The sequence below is a fragment of the Lissotriton helveticus genome, chromosome 2_1 (assembly GCF_964261635.1).
Source record: "Lissotriton helveticus chromosome 2_1, aLisHel1.1, whole genome shotgun sequence".
In the NCBI taxonomy this organism is placed as follows: domain Eukaryota; kingdom Metazoa; phylum Chordata; class Amphibia; order Caudata; family Salamandridae; genus Lissotriton; species Lissotriton helveticus.
In genome coordinates this window covers 1,685,003,539-1,685,021,122 of record NC_136059.1, presented here as the reverse complement: position 1 = coordinate 1,685,021,122, position 17,584 = coordinate 1,685,003,539, and the positions used below count along the sequence as shown (strand labels likewise).

Sequence of the window (17,584 nt, the reverse complement as noted above, 5' to 3'; positions counted from 1 at the left end):
ACTTTACTTTGCTGTCTTGCCCCTTGACCTTCACTGATCTCAAACATTAATCGAATCTCCTGCACAGGATTTACCACTTTTTTTAAAATGTCTTTTTTAGCTGTGATCCCTCACCTATCACACAACAAAGCTTCTTTCAGTGTACTGACAAGCTACACTGTCTGTCCAAGCCTTTGCAGCAGTTTAAAATACACCTGGGCTTTGGATGGTTTCGGTGAGTGCCGTTGGATGCCGTGACCACATTGTGCTTTCCAGCTGTGCAGTACCACATAGTAGCAGTAGGAGGCACCCTGCACACCATCAGCTCCTTAGAAGGTAGTTAAACTCATGATCTAGCATCAACCCACTCCATGACGGCAGGGCGAAAGCTGGATCCATGAGGAAGACCGGCCCAATTCACACTTTTTAAACACAATATATTTTTATTTGCATTTTATCAAAACTCAACAGTACAGTCGTGAAATCAGCAGTATATATACCTCTATTCCCACACCCACCCACCTCAGAGCCCCCATTTTCTGTCACAGTATACAACATCTCAGTTGAAAGTCCATTGATTTACGGCACACTTTTCTCATCACATCCCACCCTGAGCTCTAGTCGGCGCTCTTGCGCCCGGATAGTCAGATTTTCTATTTCCCCCCCTCACAACCCCCCATCCAACCCGTGATAATGTCGCCATTTAGACCAGACCCTTCGAAATTTTTTCGGGCACCCCCTCGCTTTATATGTCACTCTCTCGGCCGCCATGTAAAGGTCTAACCCTCTTCTCCATTCTTCTAATCCTGGCGGCTCCGGTGACCCCCAGTACTTCGCAATATCCCTTTTCGCTACCACAAGTGCAAGAACCAGGAAGGTGAGGAGTGGGCGTGGCAGGTCTACCTCATTAGTCATGCCCAATAGTGCCAGTTTGGGCTCCTGTTGGAGCGGAACCCCCAAAACCTCCCCCAGTTCCGTGAATATGTGCGTCCAGTAGCTTTGTATCATGTCACAAGCCCAAATGGTGTGATAAAAGTCTCCGTCGAGCTGACTGCATCTAAGACAGTGTGTCGTCTATTTTCCCCATTCTGTGGAGTCGCACTCTATCATAGTAGGTTCTATGCAGCACTTTAAACTGAATAAGGCGTAGTCGTGATTTAATTGCCACCTCCCGGGGATGCATTAACACAATATCCCAGTCCAGATCGTCCATGCCTCCCACCTCCGCCTCCCATACATGTCGAAGCCTTGCCAGATCACCCATCATATTGTTAGTTAAGGTTTTGTATGTGAGGGAGACCGTTTTCCCTTGTATCCGTTCTTGGAGGAGCCATCCCTCCAGTGGTGCATATTCTGGGATATTGTTTAGTTGTAGGTTCTGGGCCTGCCACGCATGTCGCAGCTGTGTGTATTTGAAGAGCTGCGAGTGGTGTAGCCCAAAGTCGGACTTTAGGGCCGTAAAGGATTTCAGCTCCCCTTTGGCGATCACGTCTCCTATAGTGGAGATACCTATGTCGTCCCACCTTTGGAAGCCTCGTAATTTCTTGAGCTCCGTTAACCACTGACAGTGCCATAGCGGCGTCTGCCGGGTGGGCTTCTTCTCCCATCCCATACGCCTTGTGGCCTTAGTCCACGCTGTTAGTGTAAGAGTCGTGGCTGGGAGGAGCGTTGCCTGTCTCGCACCCCCATATAGATAGTATAGTAAGTTCTGTGGCAATAATTTAAGCCTCTCTAGTGCATAGGTGGGGTGGTCCGCCGAGGCATGAAGCCAATCATTAATCGGTGCCATGTGTTGTGTTCTGCCCAATTGTAGGCCTCCAGGTTAGGGAGTGAGATCCCCCCACTATATTGGTGTCTTTGGAGCGTAGTCAGGGCCACTCTAGGTTGCTTACCAAGCCAAAGAAATGTCCTCAGGTCCTAGTGGATTTTAGCTATTAATTTTGTCGGAAGTGGGTAGTATTCGTTCTGCAGGGCATAGAGGTATTTAGGTAAAATGATCATCTTGTACATGGCCGCTTGGCCTAGAAGCGTGAGAGGGAGCGGTCTCCAGCGGTCCATCTCCGCCACGGAGTTCATTATGATCCGTTCCAGGGTCTTTTGGAATGATAGCGTCTTATCGAGGGTGATGTATATCCCAAGATATTGGAAGCCCTCCTTCGTCGTCAGCAGTTGCCCCGGCAGTCTCCCCCCAACAATCTCGTCCCCTAGGGTCGTACAAGATAGATTTGTGCCAGTTTATTGTGTATCCCGCTCTTTTACCATAGTGTTCCAATTCCCGGAAGAGCTCCGGGACCGTGGTCTCCGGTTTCGTAATATACAAAAGGACATCATCTGCATAGAGTGATATCTTTTCTTGTGTGGGGTCTGCCACATTTCTTTCAAAACCGGTGATACCCTCATTTTGACGGATCCTGGCTGCAAGTACCTCAATGGTAAGGGCAAGGAGGAGGGAAGATAGGGGGCAGCCCTGACGGGTTCCTCTCTGGATCTGGAATTCACGTGATAGCCTTCCGTTTACCCTCCCTCTGGCTCTTGGTGCCGTGTAGAGGAGCTGAACCCACCTCTGAAACTTAGGGCCAAAACCAGATTTGTGCAGCACAGCATAAAGGAACAGCCAGTGGACCGCGCCGAAGGCTTTCTCCGCGTCGAGGGAAAGAAACCAGTGTGGGTCGTCCCTCCTAAGTACTTCCTGTAGCCAATTATGGGTACGCCTAAGGTTCAATCTGGTAGCTCTGTCTGGTAGGAAGCCTGTTTGGTCCAAATGGATAAGGTCTGGGATCACCGACCTCCGGCGGAGCGCCTGAATAGTCGCTAGAAGTTTCACTTCCGTGTTCAGGAGGGAGATGGGGCGGTAGCACGCACAGTCCTTCCGTGGTTTGCCCTCTTTATATATCGGGACGATCGTGGCCATGGAGAGGTCCGGGGGAAGCCCCCCTCCTGGTGAACCCCGGTAAAGAGTCCCTTCAAGTGGCGGGCCAGTAGGTCCGCAGTGCGTTTAAAAAACTCAGCTGGGTAACGATTCAGCCCAGGTGTTTTACCCGGTCTCAGCCTGGCTACGGCTTCAGATATGTCGTCCATTTTGATGTCCGCTTCCAGCACCAGGAGGGCCTCAGAAGACAGCGCAGGCAGGTACGTTTGTGCTATATAGTGTATAGCGTCCTCTCGTGTCCCCAGGTCCCTGGCTGCGTAGAAGAGTACGTAGTGTGTTGCAAATGTTTCAGCTATTTGTGCCTCAGCACTGACAATCGTCCGGTCTGCATTCCGAACGTAACCTACCCATCTAGCTGCGCGCTCCTTTTTACTTAGCCAAGCTAGCAGCTTGCATGACTTATCCCCCACATCATAGAGACGATAAAGGGTGGCCAGGGATTGGGTTTTCGCCTCATTAGTAGCTAGTTCTCTGTACTGTCTCTGGGCATCTAGCAGTCTCCTAAGGGTCTCTGCGCGTTTCGAGCTCTGGTAGTCTCTCTCTAAACCCAGTATGGTCTGTTCTAGTGCTGTGACCTCGGCTTGGAGTTTTCGTCTTTCCTCGCCCAGTCTGCTTTGTATTCTATCTCTTAGTGCCGGCTTCAGGGCTTCCCAGAAAGTGACATTTGACTCTACTGTGCCCTCGTTTTCGGCCACATAGACCTGGATGTCTGCTCTCAGGCCTTGTAGGATAGTCGCGTTCTGAAGATCCCATGCCGCAAGGCGCCAAGTGGTCTTCGGAGTGCCCTGGGTGCGTCCTACCCTCACAAACAAAGGTGAGTGGTCAGAGATGCCCCTAGCCTTATAGTCTGCAGTGTCGTCCACCTTCAAGTACTGTCCAGACATAAATATATAATCTAGCCTCGAAAACACCTTATGGGCCCCTGAGTAGTAGGAATAGCTATCTGGGTAGGGTGCAGCCATCTCCAGATATCGGTAAGCCCTATACTGGCAATCTGTTGGAACAAAGCAGTCTGGCTTCCCCCTCTACCCGCAGTCCCTGACCGATCCTGACTCATATTCATCACGTCGTTAAAATCTCCTCCCACGATTTGGATAGTATCGGCCGTTTCTAGGAGGATATGTGCGAGAGCCTTGAGCGTGTGCGTCTGCAACTTGGGCGGTGCGTAGACTGATATGACCGTGTATGGGCGCCTATTCCATGTTCCCTGGACCCCCGCATATGTTCCCAGTGGGTCTATCCAGGTGAGTGTAGTACAGAATGGGGTTGTTTTTTTTAATAATGATCGCTACCCCTCTGGAATCGGTCGTATATCCTGCATGTGCCAGAACTTTATGTCTGCTCCTGGCTATGAAGGTACAGTGTGTTCCTTTAAGATGAGTTTCCTGCAGTAGGGTTATATCGGGATCTAGCCTCTAAAGGTAGGAGTTCACTAGACCTCTCTTAACTTTAGAGCCCAATCCATTTACATTCCACGTCATGATGCTGATCCCCCCTGTCACCCACCGGCGAGGCTGCTGTGTCACATGCCATTTAAGACGAGGGTATCGTAAGGAAGGCGATCTCTGGTTTGGATGTATGGCGTGAAGCGCTGAGGTGCACCACTGCAGTTTCCGACTGTTACCCCCTTACCCCAACTCTCCCTCCCCCAACTTAAATGAACTTTGAACTCCCGTACCCCATCCCCCACCCCACCTCCCTCCCCTTCCAGTCCCATCCCTTCACAAGACAGAACTGGCAGTAGGAGAAGGTCCATGCCTTGTGCCTCCCGAGCCATGTCCTTGGTAAGGTGTAGCCGGGGTTTGTCTCTTTGCCCTTCGGGACTTCAGTCTCTGTGCTTTCGGCTGTTTCCGTTGGGGTCTGTGTGACGGCGACCTGTCCATCGCCCTGCGGCCAACGGTCTCTCTGCTATTGAGTATAGGGCGTTCCTCCAGCCATTGCCAGGCGTCCTCCAGGTGGTTAAAGAAAATTGACTTTTCCTTGTAGATGACCTTTAGTTCGCAGGAAAGAGGAGCATGTAGGAGATATGTAGGTCCCTCAGTTTCGCCTTTACTGCATCGAAGGAGCGACGTTGCTTCTGCACCTCCTGGCTGTAATCTGGGAATATCATAATGTTCGTGTTTTCCAGTCGGATGTCCCCCAATTTTGTAGCTTCTCGTAGGATCAAGCCTCGGTCCGCAAAGTTGAGAAAGCGTGCGATAACCAGTCTGGGTCTCGCCCCCTCCGGCGGCTTTGCCAGGAGGGCCCTGTGCGCCCTTTCGTTGATGAAGCAAGTGGAGAACTGCACCGTCTGGAAGGTTTTAGTAAGCCAGGAGTGGAGGAATGCTGCCATGTTCGTCCCTTCAATTCCCTCTCTAAAACCTACAAAGCGTAGATTGTTGCGTCTCGCCCTATTCTCGGCATCATCCACCTTCCACATTAGTTGGCGATAGGATGCTTTGAGTTCTGCCATGTCTTTTCTCAAGGTGGAGATCGAATCTTCGGCCTCTCCTATCCGTGTCTCAGCTGTAGTCACCCTGTCCGATAATTTGCGGAAGTCTGGCCTCGCCGATCTTGACTTCTAGGGCCGCCCTGGATTCCTGGATATAAGCCCGTGACGCCTGAATGGCTCCCATCAGCAGGTCAGTATCCGAACGCGCGCCAGAGGCAGCTGGGAGGATGTCTGTTGACTGTCTAGGCGCGGCGAAGTTGTCCATAGGCCCCTGTTTAGCAGGTTTAGGAGGTGGGTCTTTCTTCCCCATGGCTTGCGTTACCGTGGCGTTGAGCCCGCAGGGCAACTTGAGTTTCACACCGCCTCGGGCTATCTGGCCGCCGTCGGCCCAATTCACACTTGACCATGCGCGCAGACTGTCATTACACTGAAAACAAAAAATGACTTGTGGAGCTGGGGAAGCTCTTCGCCAGCTCCTGAGGCTGAAAAGTAACAAGCATTTACAATGCAACGGTCTCGGTATTGCAAAAGTTAGAGCTATTAGCATTGTAAATGAACGCAAGTTTAAGGTCTTGACATTGTAAATGACAAGGTCTTTTATTTATGTTTTAAAAACCAAAACATAAATAAAAGTCATTGTCATTTACAATGCCAATACCTCAAAGTTGCGTAAATGCAAGACCTATTACATTGCAAATGCTTGTTTTCAAATGTTGACAACTACAAATTTAATTAACTGTCGTGGACCATTGCACTCTTGCAGTGTCAGCCATTATGTCAGTTGTGGTTAATCGGTGCTAAAGTGTACATGCAGCGGATTCGGCTCCACTGCCTGAGAGTGGGCAAGTTAGATGTAATATGCAACTAGTCCAGCACAGAATGTTTTGGAAAAGAAGCACATAGTGCCGAAAACGAAAAGAGACAGGTAGTGTAACCGAGGAAAGAAAAAACTAGACTATACAGGGTTTGAAAGAATAGAGAATGGGAGACAGACAATGCGTGAGTAAAGTGAAAGGTAAGTACAAGAGAAATGGGCGAACGAGCAAGAACCAGAAGAGGGATGTGGTCGGTCTTGTTCACGCATCGAAATGTTACATCCACTTGTGCCTGTGGTATTTCTAGAGACCCCTTTGACTTAGTCTTGCCAACCCTGCTTAATTTGAGCCAGTGGTTTCCGGTGCTCCACGCAGCACTTAATTGTCAGCACTGGTGCTTGTGACAGTCTGCCACATGGCGGCGCTGTCTGGCCAATTTAGAGATGACCACAACAACAGTACATTATTAATTCAATATATATCAAAAATTACTTGTCGACCAAGCCATTCTTATAGGTTAGGCAGCCTGAAATAGTCCAGATTGACACACTTGTAAGGGGTTTGATGTTAGTAGTTGTGTTGTTAAAAGCATTGGCAATGCTGGCAGGGGCAATCTGTATGGCAAACTACAGTAGCCTCCTGACGAGTGCCCTTTCACTTAATTTTTTACAAATGAAAGCCCTGGCACTTTCTTTTTTACAAATTAAGCACGGGTGGTGTCCGTGTGTGCATGGCAGTGGTGGTGTCCGTGTGTGCACGGCAGTGGTGGTGTCCGTGTGTGCACGGCACTGGTGGTGTCCGTGTGTGCACGGCACTGGTGGTGTCCGTGTGTGCACGGCACTGGTGGTGTCCGTGTGTGCACGGCACTGGTGGTGTCCGTGTGTGCACGGCACTGGTGGTGTCCGTGTGTGCACGGCACTGGTGGTATCCCTGTGTGTACGGCAGTGGTGGTGTCCCTGTGTGCACGGCAGTGGTGGTGTCCCTGTGTGCATGGCAGTGGTGGTGTCCCTGTGTGCATGGCAGTGGTGGTGTCCCTGTGTGCATGGCAGTGGTGGTGTCCCTGTGTGCATGGCAGTGGTGGTGTCCGTGTGTGCATGGCAGTGGTGGTGTCCGTGTGTGCATGGCAGTGGTGGTGTCCGTGTGTGCATGGCAGTGGTGGTGTCCCTGTGTGCATGGCAGTGGTGGTGTCCCTGTGTGCATGGCAGTGGTGGTGTCCCTGTGTGCATGGCAGTGGTTGTGTCTGTGTGTGCATGGCAGTGGTGGTGTCTGTGTGTGCATGGCAGTGGTGGTGTCTGTGTGTGCATGGCAGTGGTGGTATCCGTGTGTGTATGGCAGTGGTGGTGTACACTTGTCTGGTAGTTTTTGGTGCAATCGTTTTTAAATATACGACCCATGTCCCTCCGTTCAAAGCACATCACCATAAAGAAATGACATGAACTTTTATTTAAAGTAAGAGCTTTTCATCTTATTGTTGTCCAGGAAGCAAAAAAAGGGAAAGATAACAGCAAAAGAAACAAGTGGACAGACCGGCCAGTAGATAGTTAATGCAGAAACAACAGAGATAGGTTTCAGTTCACACACTTCTTTGTGGAAGCAAGGGAACTGTTAACAGTGTGAGCCCACAGGGGGAAACGACTATGGCCTTGTACTGCAGGTGCAAGCCTGTGGGGTGCCGGCTCTTCACCATTCTGACACAAATAATTTTCTAATCCCACCGCTCTAAGCAAAATAACCAAAGGATCTGTGTTTACGAGATCCTGATGCTAGGATTAAAATCACTTTATAAGTCCAGCCGTTTAAGATCTGAAATATGAGATTCACTCCGGTCACTTACGTGGGTGGAGAGTTAAGCGCCTGTCCATCCGCCCACGTGGGTGGGCTTGTTTTTCATAGATGGGCGAGTGAAGATATTACTTGTTCTCTATTCCAAGCCTTCCTAAAGCTCACATATTCCCTTTGTGGATTTGGAAGCCAGGAAACTGTGTGCAACCAGAGGCCCTGGTATTTTTAAGACGGACGTGACTGACGCAGGGTCAGGCTGTGCCCGGAACGCTCGTCAGATTGTCAGCCAAAGGGGCTTCTACTGAGAAAGACAGAGGGAGGAGAACGAGGCAGGGTCTAAAACGAAAGGGAGACTCCGAGGATGAGCGAGAGAGACAGAGAAAGAGAAGGGCAGAGGGACAGTCACACTAAAAGGGACAGACACACAGAAGGATAGAGACAGTGACTGAGAGACTTTAACAGAGCTACAGCAATGAAAGAAGGAGCAAGGGACAGATAGACATAGAGAGTTAGATAAGATAGGATCAGCTAGATAGAGGCAAACAGATAGATGGAGGCAGTTAGAAGCAGACTGAGGCAGAAGCAGTCAGAAATATAAACAAGTCTTGCCAGCATGCTTTGTAATTTGAATCCAGCCGCATTCCACACTCAAGAGACGGGACCAAAAAAAAAAAACCATGGCTGATTATCAGCGCCGTGCGCCTCTCTGCAGACTCCCCCTGCATTCCAGAGAGGCGCGCGACGCGATCCGGACTGCCATGCAATGCTGTGCAGACAAGACCGGGCCGCGCGCACAACGTTATCCTATGGGAAAGCACTGCGCGAGGCCAGGTCTTGTCTCACTTCGTCGTCTTCAAACTGCTGAGACGCCCACTATAGTTCTCTGGCGAGAACGCGCTTTCAGCGCGTTACTAGCCGAGACCTAAAAATGAAATCCATCTGCTGTTCACAGCAGAGGGATTTCCTAAAGGTGTGCCTTGGACGTACCAGTTACATTCTTGTCACCGGAGAGCCACAGCTCAGGACGTAACCGTTATGTCTAAGGCACCCAAAGGGTTAACCAAACAGATCACAGCGGATTCTTTACAAATAAATCAGATTACTGTGTTGTGTAGCTCGATGATAAACCCCATGATTCTTGAGGTACACACCACAGAAGTGCCTCGATGCTTGAATATTACAGCTAAGCTTTAACAAACATTCTGCTCTCTTCCTCAATCCATTTCAGTCAAATGCTCAAGGGCACACTGGACCATTGCAAGGTCCTGTTTAGATACTAGCTTTTTTAGGAAGATCGCATCATCCTGAAGGTTCTTTCCATCTTATTTCCTGAACATTTTTCTGCTAGACTTGGCCTCACCATGCACAATGTTTTCATCATCAACTTAAATTAAATGGGGAGAAAACAGAGGTCCTCCTCTTAGGGAATAGTAAAGATCTCTGAAGTGATCCCATTGGCCATCGTCATTAGGTAAACTTCCACCTCCAGTCTCTCAGGTTAGAAACCTTGGGGTCATCATAGATGACAATCTATCTATGACTCAACAAGCTAATAAAGTGGCAGGCATTTGTTTTACCATTCTTAAATGGCTTCGCAAAATTGTCTGGATGTTACCACCTACTACCCAGAAGACCGTGGTCAATGCCTTAGTGACATCTCGGCTTGATTACGGTAACATCTTGTACCTGGGCTCACACAAAGCAGTAATAAGACGTCTGCAACTGGTGCAAAACGCTGCTGCCAGACTGCTTTGCAGAATCCCTAGATCCGCTAGGATCACCAAACATCTTAGGGACCTCCATTGGCTCAGGGTGGAAAACCGGATTCGTTTCAAAACCCTGACCTACCTATTTAAAATCAAAGCTGGCACTGCCCCCAAATACCTTCAAGACCTTGCTAAACCCTACCTCCCAAATCGCAGTCTTCGTTCATGCACTGCTGCGAACTTTGCGGTACCGAGGTTCAAACGGGCTAGAATAGGCGGGAGATCTTTTTCCTATTTGGGTCCAACTTTGTGGAACACATTACCCATTCATATAAGCAAGGAGGAAAGCTATATGAATTTCAGAAAAAGTGTAAAAACCTGGCTATTCGACAAATAAGTGCATTTAATATTCTCTATCCAGTTGTGTTTTGCTGGTCCGGCGCCGGGAAACCCTTTGTGGGTAGCTGTGCGCCTTACAAGTGTTATAAAATAAATAAAATAAATTAAGGTTATAAATGAGGTCTTAGAACATGTCATGAGTATTGCAACATGTAAAGTGATAAGCTGTGCATGGTGTAGGTGCGAGGTATAGTTACTTGAAATAACTATAACTTGTGAATTGTATTGTTTTTTTTGTTTAAAAAGTTATGCTTATACTGACATTTTCACCAAACTATAACGTCAATTTAACCTTTGTTTTTTTTCAGTGAATTTCTAGTTTTTTTTTTTTTTTTTTTTTACCGAAAGTGATATTTTATTACCATATGTAACTATGCCAAACCTCGAGCACGGCAGAGCTGCCATTTGCACTGAACCCCTCAAATAACCCCTTTGTTCCAAGTTTTAGGTCCTTATATTTGCTGCACTGGAACCACTTTTATAACTGCCCCTGTGACAATAATGGCAGACTGATCTCTGCACAAAACGTCTGAAAGCCATCTATTGGACTACTACAAGATTTTGTAATGGTGTACCATTTTATAAACACATGCTCTTCCTTGTAGCGCTAATGAAGACGATACTTGAGGCTACCACTAAAAGCTTTCGACATTCTTTCTCAGCTATGCACGTGTCTATTTCTCTATGATGTGGGTGATCTTAAGTACAAGAGTCAGGAACTGAACCAATCATTTTCAGCTTTTCACCTGTTCTTCTGATCTACATTTTGTTAGCCCACCAGTCTAAATCAACACCGTACTTTTGTGATTCCTTAACACTTTTTTTTCGCTGCTTGAATAAAATAAAAAAGGGGCACTCACTGCACCTTTTTCGTCCTTTGCATTACTGATAAAATGCATCACTCCCCATTTCGCCACAGTGCCAAGGTACATGCACCTTTGTCACTTAAGCCATATCAATAATAGCCACTTCAACCCTCCATACAAAAAGATAGCCAAACACACCAGGATGTGAAGAAATTCATGAAGAAGTCAGTGCACTGATTTGCAGACCACCACCCTCAACTTTCCCAAAGAGTTTTAGATTTTAATGGTGCAGAAGTCATATTTCATATTTCATGTACAAGACAGCACTACTTACACTACCCTAATATACCTGCCCTAACACCAAGATATACTTTTGGTCGGCACGAGGGTACAGAATTTGTGTTTAACTAGCCCCAGAAAGCTACGCAAGGCAGGACAAGGGGCTCAGTGGGCGAGCGGTATGGCGGACATGAAGGGGACTTACTCCCCTGAGCCATGAATGAACCAACCATCAACAACCAAATGACCAAGATTACTCCTCATCTTTTCACCAGGGCAGTTACCAGAAACACATAAATCTATAGGGGGGCACTGAATAATGAGATATTCAATCTCCACCCGTGCCTACTTTGGGTGAGCTCTTTAATAGTCTCAGGCCCAGTGTGTCAAACAGCAAGTGAAGGAAGGACCAAGTCCAGGGCACATATGGAGTCCCATCGGTTCGTACAGCATCATCTGAGCGCAATGTTTTTCACTTTCAGCACTTATATGTGGGCTTCATTATGCATATATTGAATTAATTTTACTGGCAGAATTCTGTTCAGGATTAACTATTTTACAAACATTGGTATCATGTTTAATTGTTTTCTGGACAGTTTACTGTCACCAGTTAATTAACGCTAGCTCCTCCAATGTTGTATCTGGTCCACAGCTTCTGTCGCTAAATGTACCTAGCACTGCTTGTACTGGCAGACATCGACGTCTATTTTAGCCTGGCTTTTTTTTTTATTTGAGCCAGCAAACCATTGCATGAATAACCTTCACAAAAAAAAAAAATCACTTCACGTTCCATCCGCTTTCCACCCACTGCCTACTACTTCAAACTCTTGTAAGCACCCCTCCATAAGGCCTAGCTCTGACGTACATTCTGAAAAACACATTAATGTTCTGCATTTCCCAAGCTCCTGTTACACTCTAATTCGAGCCATAAAAATGTTTCCTATTGTGAGACCATCTGTGTCACCTTTTCCAGTGCACCCTTTGCTTGCACAAACTACTCACCATTTCTGGAATCGTACGTCAGACTCCATACTCCCCACTGATCACATACAAAATTATTTCTCAGAGTAACCTCTCTTTGAATAACCACACGCTCCAGCCACTGTTATCAATCTCAGAACTCCTTTCGGCTTCTAGATTGCTCCTCCATACCTGCAATAATGCAGCATCCAGCTAGCCCATCATCGGCCACTAGAATTGCCTCTGCAGTGTTTAAGCCACAAATGTCTACGTCAGAATGGTTTCCTCGACTATTTTTTTGCACTGCACTAAAATAGTACCCTAAGTCAAAAACATGCATGTAGGACAAAATCTCCAATGGCAGCTATGCGCTCAGCAGCCTATAGAGGAAGAGTGTTTATTCAAATAGCCATTTGTTTAGCATCTTATAGAAAGAAAACAACTGTACGGGACTTCGCAGGTCTACTGGCAAGTCCACCATTTGTAGGCACAATATACCCCCCGGCCATTTTCACCCCTATTTGCATATGCATATTCGCTGTACCAGCCCCACGTATAACCACTAGGTAGTTATAGTTAGGACCTAGTTTCCATAGAAAAAGAGTTTTTTTACTTGCTTATAACTTTGGCGCAGTTTGACGAATCTTCATGATTTTTTTTTTTTAAGTAGCACAGTAGGTTTAGTTCTGCATAGAACGTTTCGGAATGATCTTTCAAGTGGAGGTCGAGAAAAGGTGGAGAGGGTATCAAAAAATGTGCAATTCCCATGCAATATGCAATAGGGATTTTAAACATTACTACAGCCTGAACTACTAGACGGAATTACACCAAATTTGGCAGAGAGGTAGCTCTTGGTCCAGAAACAGCCATTTTTGTGATTTGGTATAAATCTGTTCAGTAGTGATTAGCGATCAGCAGAGTGACTAAAGAAAAAACAAAATTGTATATCTAGGGACGCGACCCATTGCGGATCCCCTGTAGTGGATACGCAAAGTCACGTGCCACAGGCAACGCTGTGGTTAGCAGACCACAACCTGACCGGGAGGTTGCAGCTGCCATTTTAAGTATCGGGGAACAGCTCTGGGGTCTTAAAATTTATCTGATAATTAATTAAGGGGCCAGGGTAGAGGTACCCTGGCTCCATGGGTGTGTTAGAGGAGTGATAGAGGGACCTGTGTTGGGTACGAAAAGGAGTTATATAATTTTTTCCTCCACTTTGGGAATCGGAGGATCCCCCACGAGGCTCAGTGCGGCACCCCCATGTAGACCCGTGACAGATACATGAATCTTGACGCACTTACAAACAAACAAAAAAAAACACACACTTTCCAGCCACTCACACAGGTACTTTCGCACCAATTTACAGACCCGCACAGGCAGTCACACACCCACTCACAGACCTATACAGGCATTCACACGCCTACTCACAGTGCCATACAGGCACTCAGACCCACTCACCTAGGCACTCACACACATTCACTCACAGACCCACACACATTTGTTCACAGACCCTCTCACTCACAGACCTACACAGACACTCACAGAACCACACCGGCACTCACACAACCACAACACCCACAGGAACTCACATTAGCTCACAGACCCACATAGGCACTCCCAATCACAGTCCTACGCAGGCATTGACACACCCACTCAAACACATACAGGCACTCACAGACCAACCCACACACCCAATCACAGACCCACACATGCACTCTCGTACCTACTGACAGTGCCACATAGGCTCTCACAGACCCACTTGTAGAGCCACGCAGGCACTCGCACACCAACTCAGAAATCCATGCAGGAACTGACAGACCTACTCACACACCCCCACAGGTATTCACCGACCCACTCAAAGACCCATGCAGGTACTCATAGCATACACCTACTCGCATCACACACCCACTCACAGCCCCATGCAACCACATACACATCCACTTACAGACCCACAGATTCCTTTGAATTATTAGGTTATGCATTGTTGATATTGTTTGTTTATTTTTTAATTTAAAAGAATTGTAATACTAATTCATATTTCACTTTTTATACAGAACAATGGCACCAAGTATTAGAGAAAAGCATTTTTACTAATAAGTCTTTTCAGTGTTGTTCCATAAAATTATATTGCCAGGGTGTTTCAAACTACAATAAAATAAAAAAATCAGCTTACAAATTCACACACTCATGTATACTCACCCAATCACTCACCCATACAGCCACTCATAGAGCCACTCACTCACCCATATGGCCACACTCACATCCAGTAACTGACCAATACAGATACTCACACCCGCTCACACAACCACCCATACCGGGAGTCACAGATCCAGTCATACACCCACAAAACCACTCTCACACCCGGTCACAGACCCAAACAGGCACTCACATATAGAGATAGCCACTTAGACATTCAGCCAAACACTGATACAGCTTCTCAAATACCCATATACATACTGATACTGACACTGACCCCCTCAGTACACACACATATACAGACACTAACACGCCCAGACACATACTGTTACAGACACTGACACACCAATATACACACTCAGGCACACAGTTAGACACCCAATAACACAGTCACTCACATCAATAGAGTCACTTTCACATCCAGGCAAACACTGATACTGACCCAACAAGATATACACAAAGTTACGGCTTCTGACAAACCCAGCCAAACAAGGATACAGCCTCTCAAACAACCGCACACACAGAGATACAACCACTGATGCGCCCAACCACACATCCAAGAAGTGCACTACGTGTGTGCAAGTTATAGTTAGCTCAGTTAACTAGAACTGCTGAATTTCTATGGTTTTGTGTATGTATAATCTGAGCCGAACTACAATGTCCTTGTAACCTTTGTTTCTTTCAGTGAATTTCTATGGTATTTTAAAATCTATTTCCTAACTATAACATCGCTGTAACCTTTGTTTTTTCATTGAATATAACTATAAATAAACCAACAACAAAAAAACACAAACTAGAATTCAAAATACATACAGCCTACTCGTTAACATTTGCTGCTTTACCTGTTGGGCTTTTACAGAGAAAAGATTGATTCTTGGAATAACAGACACATATCCACTAATTGTTTCAGGGGTCACGGACAGCTAATGGATTTCTATTTTAACCAGATAAAGTTTTTACAACTATGTTATTATAATAAGCACAGAAAGGTTTGGTTGAGCTATAACGAGCAGATACATTTGCTACTTTGTGTCCCTGTATTCAAGTGCACTCATCATTGTGTTCAATGTTAGCAATGACGGCTATAATATCGTTTTTTCCCCACTTCTGCTGCTCCCAAAAAGACACACTGCATTACACATTACATAATGTACCTTCAGCAGTAGAGGAAAGGGATACTGCAAGTCAAGGAGGGGTTCTGTGGCCATGTAGAGACATTGGGCCACAGGCGGAGCGCATTTAAACACAGAACTCCAAGGTGACTTGCAAAATTCTTTTCAATGTATAAGTCAAGAGGTTCATTATTCCATATGAGAAGTAGGTGTAGACATCACCCAGAGAGAGCAGTCAAGCTGCCTTAGCTAAGGTATGAATAGCTCAAATAGTCTTCAATTTTTCCTCCGCTTGTGATTTTCTTTTGTCAGAATAGAAATGCACAAGTTGTCTGTAAATGACAAGAAAAGAAACATTGGCAGCGCTAATAGGTCTGGCTTTTAATCAGGGCCACTGTAATTATGCGGCAGAAGAGGGCCAAATTTTGCAGCAGAAGAGGGCCAAATTATGCAGCAACAAAAGGCAAATTATGTGGTGTGGCTCACATTTTGGGACATGGTTTCATTATTTTGTCTCATACACGTGTTAACATTGTTTTGTCAATGGTTGCACCTCACTGGTACCAGTTTAACACCCAAATATAGCAAAAAGCAACAGAAAGGTGACCAGTTAACCTTTGGAAAGGGCCTTCCACTAGGAGGCACTATGTGGCGCTGCGTTTTTAGTAACTTTTGAACCGTTTAAGCTAGAAACTATTTTTATTTTAAATCAGCAGAAGATGATGGATTATGTGCCAAATCCATAATTATGTGAAAAATGCTGCAACCTATTGCCCAAATCTGTATTCGATCATGGACAGAAGAAGAGGTTAAATGGCACTCATTCAGACTCAAAAATAGAATCGAGTTTACCCAAATATTTATCTAAATCATGTATTATTCCAGAATAGTGGAATATGAGTGATTTGTGCTGCAAGCCGTAGCCCTTTGGGCTATATGAATGAGTACAAATATTTTCACTTGTCACATACCAAGGAATGCAGCAGTCACCTCTGAATTATGTACATTGTGATAATTTAACGAAATTGTACAATTTTAGTAAGAAATTGTAGCGGTGTGTAGTTTTTTTATGGCTTCATATTGTTATGAAGTGTTTACAAGTGACACTATACGTTTGCGCCTGTAATTATATCCCTAGGCCGTGCGTTTTCTATGTTCATGCCTTTTCACTATCAGTATTTAAGTAAACTATATGGCGGCTAGATTCATGTTCATGGCTGCACAGCTAAAACACATTGATGAGAGTATGAACCTCTTCTCTTTGTTGAATTTTTCACCATTATTTTCAAGATTTATTGAGAGATGTCCAGTTGCTGGTTGAAATGAAAAAGGAGGAGTTACATCTGGATGAGGGAGAATCAACTACCCCTCATTAGAACGAAAGGGACAGTTATGCAAGTGAGTGAGACCATTCATGACCACTATGCCTCAACTTTTTGAATGTTTGACTTTCCAATATAATGGGCAAAAATAGTACTTCCTTTCTGGGCAACAAGGTAGCACAACTCTCATTAGGTGCAGTCATTGTGGCAAAACTTGTTTTTTCCACCTCCATCTACATAGAATGCACTGAAATTTATGAGTTAAGTACCAATGAAAACAGAACTGAGCAGTCAAATGCATTCCAATACCGAAAAAGAGTCAACATGTCACACCAGGACCAGCAAAAACACTGGCTGACTGCGCGCAGGCAAAATCAATTAAAAGTCGTCTGCATGCCATGCACAGCCTCTTTCTATAGATATTCTCCTACTAGATGTTAAAGATGCAAGAGAGCATGTTTTGTGAAACCAAGAGAGCCTAAAAAACCAAAACTAGGAGGAGGATATACTGCCTGCAAGGACACAAGGTTATAAAATAAAGAATCAATTGTTTAAAATACAAAATCATCTTGAGTACAAGAACATTTTAGAAGTGGGTTTTTTCAAGAAGCCCAAGAGTAGCTGTAAGACCACTTAACAACCTGCTCATGTCTGCATGCTGGATTGTCCTACAACATTCACATGGCACAGCAATACTTAGAACTTTAATAAAACTTGAATAAACATCAACGAGTGGCAAACAAAATGGAGGAGGGTAAACATTTAATCCAGATGACAAAGGGATTCAATTGATCAGGTGCAAGAGAAATAGTAGGCCATGCGAGCTTGCAAGGCAATATAATGCCTAAGGACTGAGCGGTCATTTGGA

The 17,584-nt window shown here is 45.8% G+C and overlaps 1 protein-coding gene across 2 annotated transcripts in view; it reads right to left on the bottom strand.

The window, feature by feature from the left end:
* Positions 1–17,584, bottom strand: part of INIP (INTS3 and NABP interacting protein) — a 70,014-nt gene that overhangs the window by 14,231 nt on the left and 38,199 nt on the right. The window lies entirely within an intron of this gene.